At 41.0% G+C, this 18,195-nt stretch overlaps 1 protein-coding gene across 13 annotated transcripts in view; it reads right to left on the bottom strand.

Annotated features, from left to right (window-relative positions):
• Positions 1 to 14,580, bottom strand: part of EPB41L2 (erythrocyte membrane protein band 4.1 like 2) — a 121,790-nt gene extending 107,210 nt beyond the window's left edge. For 12 of the 13 annotated variants that reach the window (XM_054196279.1, XM_054196290.1, XM_054196280.1 and 9 more), the window contains exons 1-2: positions 14,482 to 14,580; positions 10,456 to 10,537 (exon numbers count right to left, since the gene is read on the bottom strand). The gene's annotated coding sequence lies outside the window, so the exon portion shown is untranslated. Of the gene's footprint in view, positions 1 to 10,455; positions 10,538 to 13,555; positions 13,846 to 14,481 lie in introns of those variants that run through there. The other variant, XM_054196278.1, reaches the window with a different exon arrangement.
• Between the last annotated feature and the right edge of the window lie 3,615 nt (positions 14,581 to 18,195).

Here is an 18,195-nt window from a genome sequence, read left to right as displayed (position 1 = left end):
TTTCTGTGACCCTGCACTAGGCAGCAGAAGGGGTTGGACTGGGTGATCTCCAGAGGTCCCCTCCAACCTCACCACGTCTATGACTTCTGGCACAGGACTAATCATGTTTTCCAAGGGAAGCAGGAAAAAGACAGTATGTAAAATTAAGACAAAAATGCCTTTATGTTCTCCTATGACAAATTCCAAGTACTTCACAAAAATAAAACCAGAATCCCTACCTCAAACCAGCTAATAATACAAATGTTGGCCTGGTTTCCTATGGAGATGAGACCTGTGCAATCATACTTACTGTTTATCTGTTTGTAATCCTCCTCTAGTAATGTTTTCATTCAGTGGTCAATTTTAACCAGGTTTAGCAGTGGCCCAGAGGTCCCAATAATACTTAATTTCTACATGACTCATAAAAGCAGTTTGGCAGGAAAGAAATCCAAAGTGAAGAGTGTCTAGTACGAACCCGTAAGTAACCTATTCTATTTGGCTTCCTGGCCTTACCGTCAACACTTACCAGCAAGCCAAAATAGATGCTTACCTAGTGATATCTGGACAGTTCTGCATCAAGTATAATTAGGGAATAATGGAAGAAAACAAAGGAAGGAGATGCTGACAGGACAGAAACATGTATTAGTGACAGGAAGAAAGCTGACATTTTGTTATAAAGGAGAGCAAGACAAAGTCATAGAAAAACATCCTTCATTAAGTTCTTCCATTAGAACTTAAGTTTTAAGTATTTAAAGTCCTGATGCTTTCAGGTAAACTTGAACTTAATTCTGAGGAGGATTACAAGAAAGTCAACAACATATTTGTCACCATTAGCTAAGAAAGGCTAGTATTTTCAGTATTCCCAGATTACTACTTACAACTACTACTGAATATTGTATAGTAGAGCATCAGAGCACAAACTGAGGAAAAAGGAGAAAGAACATGAGTGGAGCAATATTTCAAATATATGAAAAACTGATTATTACCTACAAATTCTACTGCTCAGGTCCTGCTTTTCCACGCTGCTACTACTACATTCATTAGAAAGTTTTTGAAAGAAGTTAGTAGAAGCAAATTCAGCAATATAAGCCAATTTCAACTGATATTAGATAGACGGGATCTCTAAATCCAGTTTATTCAGCTTGCAGGACTCTCATGAGTTTTGCATTCTAGGTGTCTTCCTTCCACTCCCCATTCCCACCATTACACTCAGAATGCAAACTAATTTGTGCCTTTAACCCAAAGAATCTGAGTTCAGAAACAGGTGGACAGTTAGCTGATCATAAAAGCACAAAGACAGAGCTGGGAAGCTCTGCCTGCTGCAGGTATGTGAAGTGATAATGCAGAGAAGATGATGTAGATAAAAACATCTGTCTCCTGCATGGATAGTTTGATAATTTTGGTCAAATAGTCATGATGGCTTTGCAAATATTCAAACTAAATTAGTTCACCCTGATTATCAATGTACCTCAACTGTTGCAGCTGACAGATCTGAGAAAACAAAACTTTAGACAGCCATGCTGGAATTCTGGCAGGAGCAATTCCTCAGACTACAGTTAACTCATGGCATCACTTCTGTACCCTTGTCACAAGGACACAGAATTTGTTGCAGTTTACTTTATTGGCCATGGTGACCTCAGACTGGAAGCAGAGAGCACAACCACTGCGTATGGCAACAGAAGTGTCACTGCTTCCATTTGATGTCATCACATCAAAAGGTTACCTTCACTCACAGATACTTCCAATCTGAGCGCTAATGGACAGTTACAAAGCTGCAATAATAGTTTAGACACAGACACATCTTCACATATAGGCAATATATGAAGCACTTTGGTCTCACCCAGAGAGCTGACTACACCAGCTTCCATATATATTTCTCTTGAACACACCAAGGTCAGTAGGCTATGTTAGACATATCTATCATAAAATACATTAGAGAAGTTCATTTGCAACCTGTGTGGAGCCTAAGCTGCTTAATTAAGTTTATTGACTTGGAAGAGAAAACAAAAGTATAAATCAAGTTACAATACTCTTGAGACTCCATGGGGAAGAGAAGAAAAGTGAAGGGTCTTTGGCATCTTATTGCAAGAACTCAGCAGATCTGATTTAGAACTCTCATAATGGCATCTCAACCTTTTCTGAAAAGTCAGGAGATACCTCATATTTAATAACACTCCAGTCTCCTAACACTTACATAACCTACAGAACAACATGGATACAATAGTCATAAGACCACCAAAAATAAAGTCATTAAAAACATTCAGAAATCTCTTAATGCATCTGTCTTTGTATTTTTGTGGTAAAAGAATCATAGTTTTCACTACAATAAATCTCTCCCAAAAAGGTATTTTTCTGCCTACCTATCATCTGCTGTATTTCAACACCATCTCTCATGCGAACTGCTGGCAGTGATTTTAGAGAGTCACTGTAACTAACCATTTTCATGCAGGACCTTTTTAACTGAGAAGTCACAGTTTAAAAATATGATATTATTGTAGGCAATGACAGTATATCAGAATCAGAAGAAGTTAGTTCTGCTAATTAATATTCCTGTATTTCTTATACATTCTGTAAGTCTGCAGCAACAACAGGCAGTGAAGATGTTTTAGAAATATGTTAGCGTTATAGACTGAGTTAAATGTTTAAGTCAAAATTCCCTATATAAGAGGAAATAAAACCACCCACAGGAAATAAAGCAGCATCTTACTGATCATAGATTGTAATGCTGACTCAAATGTCTTGTGAGCACAAAACCACAATAATGCAGTCATTGCCTTACATCAAACTGCAAGTCTCTTCACTTCTCACTTATTGTACTTTATGCTATTTAAAAACTAGCTGCCAGTCAGATCTCTGAATATCACCACTTGCACTATGATGCTAGACAAATAGCCACAAAGCCCACCAGCTGTAAGAAGAAAAAGACTAGCAGCATTTGTCCATGAGACAGAATAAGTACAGTTTATCCTAACAAGGTACAAAAGGCTGCAGAACAAAAACTGTAGGTAACTTCGGAACAAAAAAAACCCACCCCAACAAAATAAATAAAGAAAGAAAGAAACTCGTAACTTTAGATTCCTCCTTTTCTCTTACTTCCCACTGCAAAAGTTATGCCCTGTTTAGCACAGCAATCAGAAATGGAAAGCTAGTGGAAGTCAAAGCCCAGGAGCTTGTTCCTAGGCACGCTCCACGTGCATTAGTGACTTTTCTCTTGCTATCACTTCTCCGTGTGCAGCAGCAAGCTAAGAATTTTAAGAGTTTTATAGCTGTGCTTGGTTCCTCAAAACATCTAAACTAAAATTTCCACACACGTTTTGAAAAATAGCAGCAAAACAACAAAGCATACAAATGATTCAAAAAAGTAGGTACAACCAAATCGGTGGATCCAACTGGAAAACTGAACATAGTACGCATGCTCTCTTGGCTGAAAAGCACTGAATTGCTAGCAAAATTCTTGCCAGCAATTCAGTGCTTTTATTTTAGACTTTGCAGAATTACCAGCCCTTCAGGGGTATCAGCATCAAAGACAGTTTTGTCATGTGAATGACTTGTATACTCTTGAAAAGTAAGTGTAGCCTATGGCAGTGCTTTTCAAGCACAGAGACAGGTCAGTAAATTGAAAGGTTTTTCATGAAAAGGAAGATATACCTCAAAAGATAACAAGGCATCTCCCTCCCTTAGTCTAGCAGGGTGAAAGGAGCAACAACTGTTTTCAAAACAAAAGGATAGAAGCGCTGCATGGGAGCACATTCAGCTTAGTTTGATATTGCAAGAGAAGAGTCTTTATACTGCAATCATGTTGACATTAGATTATCTCATCTGTGTCAATACCTATGTTGCCTGTTTTTAAACAAAGAATTCTGAGGTGGCTGCTTCAATTTCAGCTACGCCCTTAATGTGTAGCATTTAAAAATACCAGCTGTGGTTCAGGTGACATTTTAGTGCTCACAGCAGACACAAGGAGTTTTGCATACCTTTGCAGAGTATCACCATCAGACTACTCTCAACTCCTTACAAATGTTTCTTTAGCCATGACGAGCTGAGCAAAAGCCGTCTTCAATTCTTCAGTAGTACAGGACTTTGTAAACAACAGCAGTGTTTACTTTAGAGTTAATTCAAGAGGAGAACAAAAAAGACAAAAGAACAGAAGAAAATGAAGTGGGGAGGAGAAGGTTACAAAGGGCTTGGAATTGAAGGGATGAAGGGGAAAGAAAATACAGGGAACCATGCCTTTAAGAGGATAAATTGAAATGGAGGAGAGGGAAAAGAAATCATGCTCAAACCAGTATATCTGCTGCTGTAAATGGAAGCCCAACTTTGGTTGCTTAACGTAACCCCCATACAGACTACAGATACTCAGCCTGCTAATTTAAAGGCCTAAGTACATTCTTGTATTAAAGGTCCCACGATAGGAGCAATAGTTCAAAAGTACTGTCCTTGACTGGTCTGTGGACAGAGTTGCCCACTGACATCACTAATAAGCTCAAGTTTAGTATTGAAGAAAAAAAAAATTACAGCCCAGTTAGTGGCCACATTTGCTGTTCAAATGTTTGCACATACAAGATACATATGATCAAAGGTACAAAAGTCACATTCTGCTCTCTAAGCTCACCAAACCAGACAAAGAAATAATGAGTCACAGTCAGAAATGTCTCAAGTGTCTCCCGCTCCAATTCACTCCTACAGTAGTACATTCTCCCTCCATGCCATCATAGTTCATATATCATTTCAGACTAATAATGCTCTGCAAAAATATGTTTAAAGAAAACAAATTTCTGTAATTTTACTTTATGCTTCTGAAAAGTAGAAATAACTATAATTTTAAGCTTGCAAAAATCTGATAGCAAAACATTGTTTGTCTTCTATAAAAAGACAACTGTTCATACCCTAACAATAGCAAACAACTAGAAAAAAGGTACAGGTGGAATTCCCATTAAAGCAGAATCTTGCTGTTCTGATAAGAATATTTAAGTCATGAAGCTTTCTTTTGAGAGATGTCAAAGTTGCTATTTTATCATTTTGTTTCTCTTTCATTTTATAGAAGAAATATACACTGCAAAACTTTCCAACTTTGTTTCCATATAGAAATCAAACTAACATTGTTCTGTTGTGAGAAAGTTACTCAAGTCTCTACAATACCAAGAAACTTAAGTAAGACAATTTCCACACAATTATTCTAGTATCAGTTGCATTCTTGAACTATCAGAGAATAACACTATCTGGGGAAAAAAAGACTTAACTGCACAAAATCAGACATTTTTGCATTTGTGTAACAAAGCTACCCTAATCCAAGAGTCTCATCTGCCATGAAACACTATTGCAATGCCTAGAGTATACAGAAGCCCTCTTCCTCAAATCAGGAGATACTGTCAAGAATCGGTGTCATCTGACAGCAGACCAATGTGGTCACAACACAGCACTGTCCTGCAGACTTCACACGCACACACGGCACCAATAGACTTGGAGGTGACTGGCTCCAACACGTTGGTGGGAGGCAGAGCCTGCAAGTAGTCAGCAGAACTTGCTCTGCTCTAAAAGAAATGGAAAAACTCCATACCCATGGTAGGGGGAGACGGGGGGGGACCAAACCAAACAAAAAACCCAAACCACAAACAACCAAAACTTCGCTTTCCCCCAAAAGGAAAGATCATCTTTATTCCATTTTATATTTAAAAAAAAAAAAAAAGAGGGTGAGGGAAGAACAAGATTTGACAAGCTGCAGAAGCCACGGGGAAGTAACACAGTGTAATTCAAAGAGGTCGACAAAACCGCGTATTCTTCTAAAAGAAGCTGTAAGTGGCTGCTGCACTACTGAATTTCAGCTCTACTAATTACATATTAAAAAAAATCATCTAACTTTACTAAAATTAAAAAAAAACAACCAAACAAAGAAACAAACCAACATTTTCCACTAAGAAGTTACCTCGAAGAGGGAAACTTCAAAATTTAATTAAAAATTTAATGGAGAACAGCATCCAATGACAAATAGAAGGTAGACCAAAAGAAAATAGCACTCAAGGAAAATACAGAGAATTCCTAATAAGAAAGAGACATGTTTTTTTACAAGGTTAGAAGCAAGCAAAAAAAGAAAAAAACCCGTGACAACATAAATGTATTTCATAACATTGTCTTGCACTAGCTCCTAATGCCTAAAATGTAAAGCAGTTTCCCTATTACAGGAACTAGAATAACTTCTTCATATACCATGTAGTACAAATTCTAACACACAAAATTCACGTCCTTCAGTCCTGCTTTGATTTTTATCATTACTGAAAATACAGCAATTTCAGCTCTGAAGTGGTAGTTTTTCAAAAGCACAGTCCAATATCAGGGGAGTACGGTCAGAGCAAAGTATTCACCTCCAACATGAGTATGTGAAGTAAAACAAACAAACAACCTACAACACACAAAAAAAAAAAATCAAAACCCTACACACTTTAAAAGTTTCTTATAGAAGATACAGGAAATTTTATATCAACACCATTTTCATGTCAACCAGTCTACCTTTAAGTTTTTAAATAAAAGTACTAGTTAACCATCTCTCCTAATGATGGCCCATGAAATAGACAATACAAAAGATTTACAATACCTTAATCAACTTGGTTTTGTTAGGTTCCCTTTCACTCTGAACTGCAGGAAAGTTGTTTGAACTACACCTAAACAACAATCATAGAATAGTTTGGGTTGGAAGGGACCTTTAAAGGTCTTCTAGTCCAACCTCTACTGCAGTAAGCAGGGACACCTTCAACTGGACCAGGCAGCTCAGAGCCCCATCCAACCCGACCTTGAATGTCTCCAGACATGGCGCATCTACAGCCTCTCTGGGCAACCTGTTCCAGCGTCTCATTACCCTCATTGTAAAAAATTTCTTCCTTATATCTAGTCTAAATCTTCCCCCTTTTAGTTTAAAGCCATTACCCCCTTGTCCTATCGCAACAGGGCCCCTAGGGTTTTGCAGTGAGCATATAGAGGATCAGAGGCTCACTATACTACCACTGAGAAAGACACTTGCTAAAAAGTTTGTCTCCAAGTATTTTTCTCACCTACAACACAGACTTTAAGTGTTCCCAAATTCACTTATATAGAGTTTCATTACTGGTTCAGTAAAAGAACAATATGCTGATAATACTGTAAACTTTTCCCCCCAACACCTCAAGTACTCGGTCTCTACTGTAAGTCATTATTCTATTCTGCAGTTATCCCATGGAACTTCAGTAACATCCTTACTTTCCAAAATGACACTGGGACTAAATTCAACTGACCAAAAAAATGTAATGTTTTAACATGCTATGTGTTTCACCTTTTCTACTGAATGGAATTAAGAGATAAAGACTGAGAATATGGATTTCAGTCTTCAGAAATATATCTTATCCTTACGAATGAAAATATTTCAATGTATTCAGAAAAAGTTACAATGGTCTCATGCTGTAAGGAAATACTATACTCAAGGTGGGGGGGGAATAAATCTGCAAGTGCACAGATCTCATTAAACATTAATGGCTTTCTGTAAGACACATCCTCAAGCACACAGAGTGGAAAAAGCACGTATAAAGTGAGCCCAAATGTCCAACAGCTTAAGTTAATTAACATGACATAATTAAAGGTCCCAAACAGGTTTAATACTAAAATCACTTGCAGTTGGGGTTTGTAAAGAAGGAGTAGTATCATTGATATGTTGCTATCCCGGGCTTGATCCAAGGGACCTCTGACCCTTGCATAGCTAACCTCTTGCCAAAGATTACTACAATACAGGGGGGCAAAGCAGTCTTTGGACCAAACATGGACTTAAGTATGAAATTTATGCTAGGGCATTCTTTGGGTTTTGGTTGTGGGTTTTTCCCTCCTCTTTTCCTCCAGACATTGGATTTGCTTCAAATTCATGGTCCAATCATGCAAAATCCTACCAGGAAAAGTACGCAAAAAGCCACAAAGAAACAGGATCCAATCCTCTAAGAGAAGAACACTGATATACAGGCTTACTATTTTGTCACATTTCTTCAACTGATCAATGATGAAACAACTGCAGTTACAGTATTATTTAAGTAGGGCACTTAAGCAGAACTTCAAAAGGAGGAAGCCAAACAGAGGATAAAACAACTTCTTTCAACTGAGGAAACCATAAATAGTTCATTTACAAATAGTCTCTACAAAGTACGAAACACTGCATTTGGAAATTGAACAAGAACTTTCAGATCCAAAATTGAAACATTCATCCTCAAACGAGTTTGCAGGACATACTTAGTATATTCTGAAATATTTTATTAATGAATCCTTGCTTTTGTGAGTAACAAAAATGTTTCAACAAATGTGAAACCCAAGTGTGTATTTATCATCAGATTTTAATTTTGGTTTGATTTTCAGAAGAAGTAGGATACGTGCTGAGTCAATCAGAATTTAAAGGTCGTCTTATACCAATTCAAAAGCTTGCAGTAAGAATATATATTTTAAATCACATATACAGGATAACTGAGCATTTCAAATTAGAAAAAGCTGTTCTAATTTTCCATTGTGGTAAAAGATCACATCATGCATTTAAATACATACTGAAGAATGTTATTAAAAATACAAAAACTATGTTCTTAAAACGTTGTAGTCAAATTCTTATCCAGGCCACTAAAAAGAATACCACAGTTATAGTCTATACTTCTCAAGCCACGGTAATGGGATAGCAGTAATTTACAGTAAAATCTGGTGTTACATTTAGCTGTACAACACTACTAATTACAGAGTAATTTCAACAATAAATATTTGGTTAAACTCTGCTTTGTCATCAGTGCAAGCAATTTAAGATGAAACCAATCTTTCAGACAGTCCGCACTTCTTTTTTAGAGTCTATTTTTATTTCCTGGTAACTGAACATCTTTTCCAATGGAACATTTCTCCAGAACTAGGGCTTTGCAAATAGAAAACCGCACAGACAACGTTAGAAGCAAAAGGGAAGATTCAAACCTAGAGCACCAAAGCAATCCACAGTTCCCTTTAAACTGTCCTTAGCTAACCCTATTTTACTGTTGAATGCCAAAGCCTTCTAACAATGACCTTACAGAGCACACAGGTCGCATCACTTAGTAACAGCAAGGTAAGTTAAAAGACAGGCCATATCACATTTTCAGAAAGGATCCAGGGAGGGGAAACCCAGACACAGACGAATATGAGCACCATGGTATATATAACATTAAGTAACGCATTCAGTCAACCCCCTAGACACTGAAGTCTCCAGTTTTAAAGAGATGATTTTGCAATGCTCCTTCACAACAAGGTCTCTGAAGAGTCAAGCTACTGTTAATAAAAGCACTACATAGATGAACAGCAGTAGTACCTTATCTCCATTAGAAAAAAAAAAACACCACCACACTACTACCTGCTTCTGAGAATATTCAGAGCCATCCTATCAGTATTTATACAAGAGACCAACTTAGCAGAAGTCAGGCCTTCAAAGCATCTCATACTTGAGTCCAGTCATGAAACATCATGCCACCAAAGGAAGTTGTGCTATGCAGAGCAAAAAAAAAAAAAATCTTAACTTCTCCTTTATGAGACCTCAAACATTACCTATAATCGAGTCCTCTGCTCTCATAGAACGAGAAAAGATCCAGCCCCAGCTTTCCTCCAGAACTGGGAAAAAAACCCAGGGTACAGGAGTGTGGAAGGCAAGAAGGTGAAGAGAATTATTTGAGAAGGGAAACAGGATTTGAGTTTTGTTTTGCTGGGGTTTGCAGTTTTACATATCAAGTCCATAGATTTCTTCTGACTGTTTCTATTTTCAAATTAGTATGTCAGATGTAAGGAACTACGTAAAGAATGTAAAACGGAGAAACAAAGCCATGAGCTGTAAACTGAAACTAGAGAGTACTATTCAGCGTTGTCAGCAATGCCTACAGAACTAGCTGAGCAGGTAGCAACACTTACAGAGTTGCTGTAATGCAGTGTTTGCATAGTGCCACTATAACATCAGACATTAATGCAATGGAAATAAACTTTTTTCCCCCAAGTATGCTAAAATAAACAAGCGTGTATTCTTACCGAGCTGTCCCACTTGCATTATAATCTCATACCATACACAGAACATACTTTTCTCATTTCACTAGCCAAACAGAATGACTATTTTTGTATTACTCAATAGTAATTAATCAATATTCTGTTGATACAGCCTTCACTTCTGTAAATCTTTACAAAGTACTCAAATACAAGGTGAAGTCTATGGAGGAAATAATTCACTAGTAAAATTACCTTCACAGAATTTATATCACAAACTTTTCATTAAGGATTTAAGACTTCATGAAAGTCAAAATATTCACTGTATCATCATGTGTGTCTTTCTTGTATAATACTACAAAACTGACAACTTAAACCATGTAAATTTATCACATTAACAGCAAAAATATTTGAGAAGTTGAAACAAACCACAGAACTTCACCTATTTAGTGAATTCCTACAGAGAATTTTCTGATATTGAAAAAATAAATCACAAGTTACCTCTAATTCCAGTAAAAGTCTTGAAGATTAGTAGAATGCAATCAACTATGACAACTGGATAACAGCACAATATCTTCTTTACCTATAAGAGAGAGTAAAATTTGGAGTGACATTACACCAAAAATTTTCCTGTCAACTGAGTGAATTATAAAACCCGGTAAGTGAAACTGAACTGTGCTTAAATGAGAAATATATTTTTAAAATGTGAACACCCTTTCAAATAGGAAGAAAAAAAATACACAATCATTTAACTTGCATTTCAACTTTTATCTCTTTCAAAAAAAAAAAAAAAGTGTAGCAGTTCACGATAAATCTAATGCTCTTAAAGTCAAGAGGAGTCTTCTTTCAATTTAGAAGGCCAGAAGCAACCCCTTACAATGCAGTCTGACTTCTTGTATAACTCAGGCTATAACACAATCACACACTTCCACATCCCCTTTTCTTTCTTCCATCCTCTTTCTTGTGTCCAGCCATTGTGTGAGTATACAATGAACAGTTTTGAATACTGCTTTTCTTGGGTTAATTTTGCCTGCAATGAGGAATATAGCCCACGTTCCCTCTTTTCATTCTCCCCCAACTTAAGATCAGTTCAAAAATAAAAACACCATTTGAATTCGTACATCTTTCGCAGGAAAGCATTCAATCTTTAAAAATGTCTAACAGCAAATAAACTATACACTACCACCTTTGGCAAAATCATTTTTACCCTATTGAAATTTACACATGGTAAACTAAAATGTAGAAAACTTGTCCTCTTTCAAGAATTAGAGTAATGCTGTATACTACAGACATAACTGTTAAAAATGTAAGCCATTTAGATCCTTTTCCTGCCATTGAATCCTTTTATAGCCGCTATCATCCGCTCTCATCCACATTACAGGTACATCTATCACCATTTTATTTCATTCCCCCCCTTTTTAATCCTTAAATAGGTCAATCTTTCATACCGAAACATGTTTCCCAGTTCTTGTAACTCCCAAAATTCTTTCAGGTTACTACTATCAACTTTATAGAGTTTAATGCCAAAAGTGAACACAGAATTCAAAAAGGAATCCCACAAGCACCAAATACAGAAATATATTATTACCTTGTCATATAAGTTATGTTGTTTATATACCTAGTTTGATTTTTTTTAACTACTTAAAGAGATCTTATGTTCAAATTATTATTAATCACAACCCACAATACCTCCTTTAAATGTCTGTACTTCCCAGAATACTTTCCCATTCTCCACCCGTGACCCATGTTCTTCATCTTTAAATGTGTGACTTGGGAGTTGGCGACATGAAAAATGCATATTTTGCCTATATTCACATTTACTAAATTGTATTCCATATGATCTGAATCATAAGTAATACAATTATTCTTCAGGTTACCCTTTCTAAATGAGAGCTATTCAGTGTTGTCTCTGAAAGCCCATTAACAGACATCAGCAAGTCTGACTGGCTTCAGAGAGCTGCCTTTGCTCCTACTTTTTAAGTTACATCAAAAAGTGGTAATAAAAATCAGAAACTTTGCATGAATTGACTGCAGTTGCTGGAGACTTATCAAATTAGAAGTGGGATAAAATATATATTTCCAAAGGAATGATGCCTGGAAGTCTATTCCACACAGCCCTAGCTGGTAAGAAGTTTGAACGCTCCCTCTTCTCCATTTTCAGCATGTGTGCATGCAGAATATATATGGTTTTGAAAGTCTTGCCTAGACCATTCTAAATGACATTGTTACAATGCAAGCTCATCTGACACAGGTACAAACTGTTGACATAAACTTTGAGAACCTTAACCTCGGAAAACATGGAAGGGAAGGTCACATTCTAAGCCCAAAGGGAATCAAACTCAGCAGAACGCTGCAATTTAAGCAAGAGAAAGCAGCTCAACTTCCCACCATAGAGGTTAACACCAGATAGAAAACAGCATAGCAAGCAGAAATGGAAACTTGTTGGAAGGGAGGACAGTAGCAGCTGAAGCACAACGCTTCAGCTGAATATCCTTTCAGGGCCATGCCTGCGTAACCCAGGATGCCACGAAACTGGGTCTGAACTGGGTCTGTTCTGTGTAACTGCTTGGCTCTGTAACTTAGGGATTGCATTAATCTGATGGTTGAAACTTAAGAGTATGATGACAAAGGACGTGGCTTTATTTTTTAGATCCTGTTAAAAAAGTACTTTGCCATTTCAAACTCCCCAGGCCTGGAAACATGCAAGTTTATGAGAATTTGCTGAAAGCTAAGTTTTCCAGAATTACATGCTTGTTGCATTTCACTAACACTCTGGAAGCACCCATGCTAGCAGACAGGAAAATGAGGCAGTAAAGCTAAGCAAAGCACTACACGTCAATGAAAAAGCTATAAATTACATGGTTTTAATTAAAAATTGGTCTTAGACAGCTTTACAAGAAGAAAAAAAACCATCCTAATTGAACTGTTTGTTAGTCGTTACTGGTATCAAAGCACCTTAACCTAAGTTTACTCCCTAGCTGGCTATTATTTGTTCCCTGGCAGTGGTTTATTTCAGAAGCTGTTTCTGGAAATCATAATCATTAGGGTGACAACCCCTCAAACCAACTCCCTTTATGTCAATCAGCAATCATTCATACAGTAACCTCCTTTAAGTCAATTCTAACCATACACATGCATGCACAATACTATTAACATCAAAAGGGATTAACTTCACCTCAGTGGGATCTTCATCTGTGGAAAAATGCTGCACTAAAAATGTTACTACAGTGTTAACAGCTCTTTTAAGAGTATTCAGACTTCACAGCACTGTAATCAAAGCCTTACAAAAGAACAATAATAGGAAAAGAACTCTGGACCTAAATTTATAAATAATACTTCATTTTTTTTTTAAAGATCTCAGTGCATAATATCGATACATAGGCCAGGTTGTCACATCTTGAAAGGCAGACTATTTCTTTTCTAAATAACAGATAAAGAACGTACAATAGGATTCTACACTGATTTTTTTATTCTAATCCTGAAGAGGAAGGAAATTAGTAATGTACAGTCTTCCCCAGTTTCATCCCCTGCCTAATTATTAATAAAGAGCTTCAGTGCCAGGTCCTGTTTAGCTCATTTTTTCCTGCAGTTGCTCACTTACAGTTGAAAGAAAGAAACAGCCCAAAATGTAAACAGATGAAGTTATCAGAATGAGTAGTAGTGCTCCATGAGGGAAAAAAAATTAAAAAAGCCTCCTCTCCTCGCGAAGCATGCAGCCGACGGGTGCGGGAGAATGACGGACAGAAATCTGGACAGATTTTGGGGGGAAAACACCCCTCTCTTTCCAGCCTGGCAGCCTCAGACCAGGAAGCGGGCGACCCTAAAGCGCAGCAGATGCGGGGACGGCGGCCGGAGCGGGTCCAGCCGGGTCCAGGCCGGGCCGCCCGGACGTGCCGCCCCCCGGCGGGGCGGGCGGGCGGAGGCTCCGGGCTCTGCCCGCGGCGGTAGCCCCCGCCAGGGAGATCTGCAAAGGGGGCGGCGAAGAACGCGCCCCGCACGGCTCGCTGCGCTGCGACCAGCGCCTGGACCGCCACGGAAAGGAGGGGAGGGAGGAGCCGACCCCCTCAGAGACCCCCCTCCCCACCCGAGGAGAAGGGAAAGGCCCCACCAGGCGGAGGGGCTCTCCCCCGCCGCGGCCGCCGCTCCGGACACGCTTCCTCGGGGGCCGCTGCCGCCCCCTGCTGTCCCCGCTCCTCCCACAGCCGGCCGCGGCTCTGACAGCCCCCAACCGCCCGGGGCCGGGCCGGGCTCTCGTCCTACGGGCAGAGCTGCCCCCTCCCTCCCGGCTCAGCCCCGCCCGCGGCGGACGGAACGGAGCGGGAGAAAACGCCGGCGGGTCCGGGGCGTAGCGGCCCCCCGGCGTGCGGCCGCCCGCCCCCGCAGCGCTGCGGCTGCCCGGCGCCCTCCTCCCCGCCATCCCCCGCTCCCCGCCGGCGGCGGGAGGACGCGCTCCCCGCAGGACCCGCTCCCCGCAGGACCCGCTCCCCGCAGGACCCGCTCCCCGCAGGACCCGCTCCCCGCCCGTACCTGCCGCCCCAACGGCCGCTGCCGCCACCGCTCGCGCTCACATACGAAATCGAAGTTCCCCAACCGCAGCCGTCAGCCCAGCCCGGGAGAAACCCCAGCCGGCCCCGCCCCCAGCCAATCCGCGCCCCGCCCGCCCCTTCGCCCCGCCCCCGGCACCGCCTCAGCCGGGCCTCCTCGCCCCCATTGGCTGGGGCATTCGTCAATCGTCGGAGCGAACGCTTTGCCCCCATCTCCCCTCTCAGGGCCGTCTCCAACGGCCGATGCCCGTCAGGGCTGCGGGGGCTCTGTGCGCCTGTGGACGGGTAGTGGGGCTGGGCTTAGGAACGCTGTTGCGGCGTGGGCGCCCGCACTGGAGGGGTGGCTGCCCGCAGCGCTGCTGGCCGGCCAGGGCCCCGGGCGAGTGGCGCGGGAGTGCTGCAGGGGCCGTCTCGCCCCTCGCCGGGCTGGGAGGCGGCCGTGCGGGCGGTGTGGTCCCGCTGTCCCCGCAGCGCTTGTGGCAGCGGGGTCTCCAGGCAGGCTCGTAACCCATGGATGTTAGGCGGAATGAGCCCTTGCCGGGTGCGGAGGAGGCCAGCGGCGCCGCAGGCTGTGCGGGAGGGGAGCGCGGCGGCGGCCGGAGGGAGGTGGCAGCCCCTCTCAGCCCAGCGCTCCTCTGACCCTGCTTTGGCTCTGCCTCCAGGCGGGCCCCCCGCCCGGGAGGAACGCGGGCACACCGGAGGGACCTCAGCGGGGTCCCGGAGGTGGCCGGGCCGCAACACCCCTCCCGTCCATGGAGGCTGAGGGACGGGGTTGGCTCATCCGGGGGAAGAGATGTTGCTGGGAGGGTAACAGCAGCCCCCCAGCACCCGTGGGGAGGGGGCCGCAAAGACGCAGCCAGGCTCTACAGGGTGGGAGGCTGCGGGACAGCGGGTGTGAGCTGAAATGGGAGGTTCAGGCTGGGTGTCAGGAAAAGGTTTTTCATGTTGAGGACAGTCGGGTAACAGAGTGGGTTCCTCACGGGTTTTCCCCACCGGAGGGGACACAGCCCCGAACAGCCTGCTCTGGCCAGACTGCTGGCCCTGCTGTCAGCAGGAGGTTAGGCTGGAGATCTTACAACCTGAATTTTCTAATAATCTTGATGGGGGCTGTCTTCTGCTTTGTTAAAGATCTGTTGGATGTGTCTGTGGATGCTGACTGCTGGAAGGCCTGGATATGAATACCCTGATGGAGTGTAAGGGCAGCTGCTGCACTGTATGGGCTGCAGCCCCAGGGGTGCTGTGGGTAGACTGCCCTTGGCGCCTTCCCCACCTAAGGGCAACTCTTACCTTAGCCCTTTGAGCTCTCCTTTAAACCATGTATGGGCCTTTTCATTCTCTTTATAACTTTTCTTCCAGCGTATGAAAGGTGTGTAAAATCTTGGACCGAGAGGTGATGCTGTGGCCTGCAATTTGTGCATGTATGTATGAGAAGGAAAAAAGTTGGGAGAGAAATGTAGTACAAACAGGTGTAAAAAACCAAAAACCAACAAAACCCCAACAAAACAACTGTCTGGTTAAGAAAGCAAGGCCTCTTTTAGATTTGATCTTTTCTCATTAAGAAAATTATTTACATTACACGCACTCATACTGAATTTGCAAAATCCAGCACGTGGCCGTCGTGGTTTGGGCAGTATATGTTGCTTGTGCAACTTCAGTTCCTCCCTTTTATGCATTATAACCTAAAGTTAACTACAGGCTTCCCACCTCACTCTCTTAATGCAAACTGAGACATGACTTTTTGAGTGCACAGAATAGATTTTTCTACTTTGGAGCAGAGCTGTGCAGTAAAATAAGCTATTTTCTATGGAATCCCTGTGTCATTTCTAGGAAAATTAGAATGGAGGAGGGGGTGACAGCAGGATCATGATTCAGGCTGCTGAGTATCCTTTACAGAATTCTAAAGACATTGTAAGATATGAAGTTTTCTTTATCAAAAATTTCTTTGTGATACCATGTGTCACATCACTGGAATATGATTTTGCGAAGGGGTTGAGGGATCTGTTTTCACAATGCCAATCTTAAGATGCTGGGGTCTCATTAAGAGTAGCTGACTACTGAAAATGAAGTCAACAGGCAACATACCATAAATATTCTGGGTATTTCATAATGCATGAAATTGAGAAATCAAATCCTATTAGATACTGATGAATATCTCTTCTTTAATCCATGTGCTTCAGAACTAAAAGCAACCCTGCAGCTCATGAGAGTGCTGTTAAAGGAAATTAATGTAAGCACACAGAGAAGCAATGAGTCGGCAATGAATAGAGACCAAGCAGTATTAGATATCTGTGCTTAATTCAGCATTGTTCATTCTGCATCCAGTGAAAGAGGTTAGGGACTAATAATTAAAGAAGGAATTATAATGCATGTGCACAAGCAGTTTTAATTCTTAATACCTATATTGCTTGATGTTGTAACCTTCATGTTTTAATTACTATAATGCATAATTTCAATAAAGCTAATGAAGTATTTTCAGAATCTCTTGCTCCATGTTCAAAAACAGCATTAAAAAAGCCTTCAACTCTTTCAAAGAGGAGATAGAGTATCATTTTTCTTTTTCAGGAAAACCAGTCACTGTGGTTCTTTCTTTGATATAGCAGATGCTACAACTACCACAATACCAACTAGATTAGGATTTTACCTCTAGATGCTTTTTATATGCAGAACAGTCTCTAAAACTCTATGTATGATCTTCCCTGGTTCATTCCTCAGATGCTTTAACATCTAAGCATGAAGGAATGATAGCAGAAGATGCTCCAGTTCCTGAAGAAAATGATACAGCAGCTTCACACGCCTTCCTAAAAACAGTAACTATTACTTTTAAAGGCTGAATTTACAGACATAATGGGAGACACTCGGTCTCTGCGGCTTTCGTAAGGTACCTGATTTTGCACCATCCAAACTGCTTTTTCTTATTGCTACCACTTGTGTGGCTGCCAGTATTTAATACCATTGGCCTGAGCAAATTTAATTGGCATAGTAATAAAAACAGCTGCGCCTGCAACAATCTTGTCTTCAATAATGTTCACAATGTTGCTAAAACCAGTGGAAATGCCTGTAGTGAAATTTCTCTAGATTAGAAAATTAAGGAAGATTTCAAAAGAAACTGGTTCAGAATTGCCTCTTTTTGCTCCTCAGACAGCTCTGCTGAGACCCCCAGTTAGCAGTAACCCTCAGAGAGGTTTATTTACGCTGATGTTTCTTCTCACACTGGTTTTAGGCTGTTTGTTCCTGGAACAATCTGCTGCCTTATGACAAACTTTTCTTCTTCTCTGATGTACAATTTTGCAAAAGTAAATATTCTAGCAATTTCATCGGTTTAAAAAGCTATGTTTTAGAAAATAAAAAATGTAATACAATTTTTGGTGTATGCTCTTCTTAACTCTTTTATTGTGGGACACACATGGCCTAAGGAGTAGAAGGATGTAGAGAATTTTATAAGCAGAGTGATGAAACATCTGGATAGCCAAATGAAGTCTATGTCATTCTGTCTACAGCATGTCAGGTGGTGGTTTTCATACTCTGATAATTTTTAGGAGATGTACTGCTGCTGCACTAGTATTAGAGAAATGCCATTAATCCAGTTTTAAATATTATCCTCCACCCTCTCTCCGCTTTTCTGAGTTTATGTCTAAATTTTGTGTAGGTGCCACAGTGATAAGAACCGTTATCAATCTGTTGTTGGACTCAATATGCA

This window comes from Rissa tridactyla, chromosome 3 (genome assembly GCF_028500815.1).
Source record: "Rissa tridactyla isolate bRisTri1 chromosome 3, bRisTri1.patW.cur.20221130, whole genome shotgun sequence".
Classification (NCBI taxonomy): domain Eukaryota; kingdom Metazoa; phylum Chordata; class Aves; order Charadriiformes; family Laridae; genus Rissa; species Rissa tridactyla.
The sequence above is the reverse complement of the archived record's forward strand: the minus strand, read 5'-3'. Positions and strand labels throughout refer to the sequence as shown.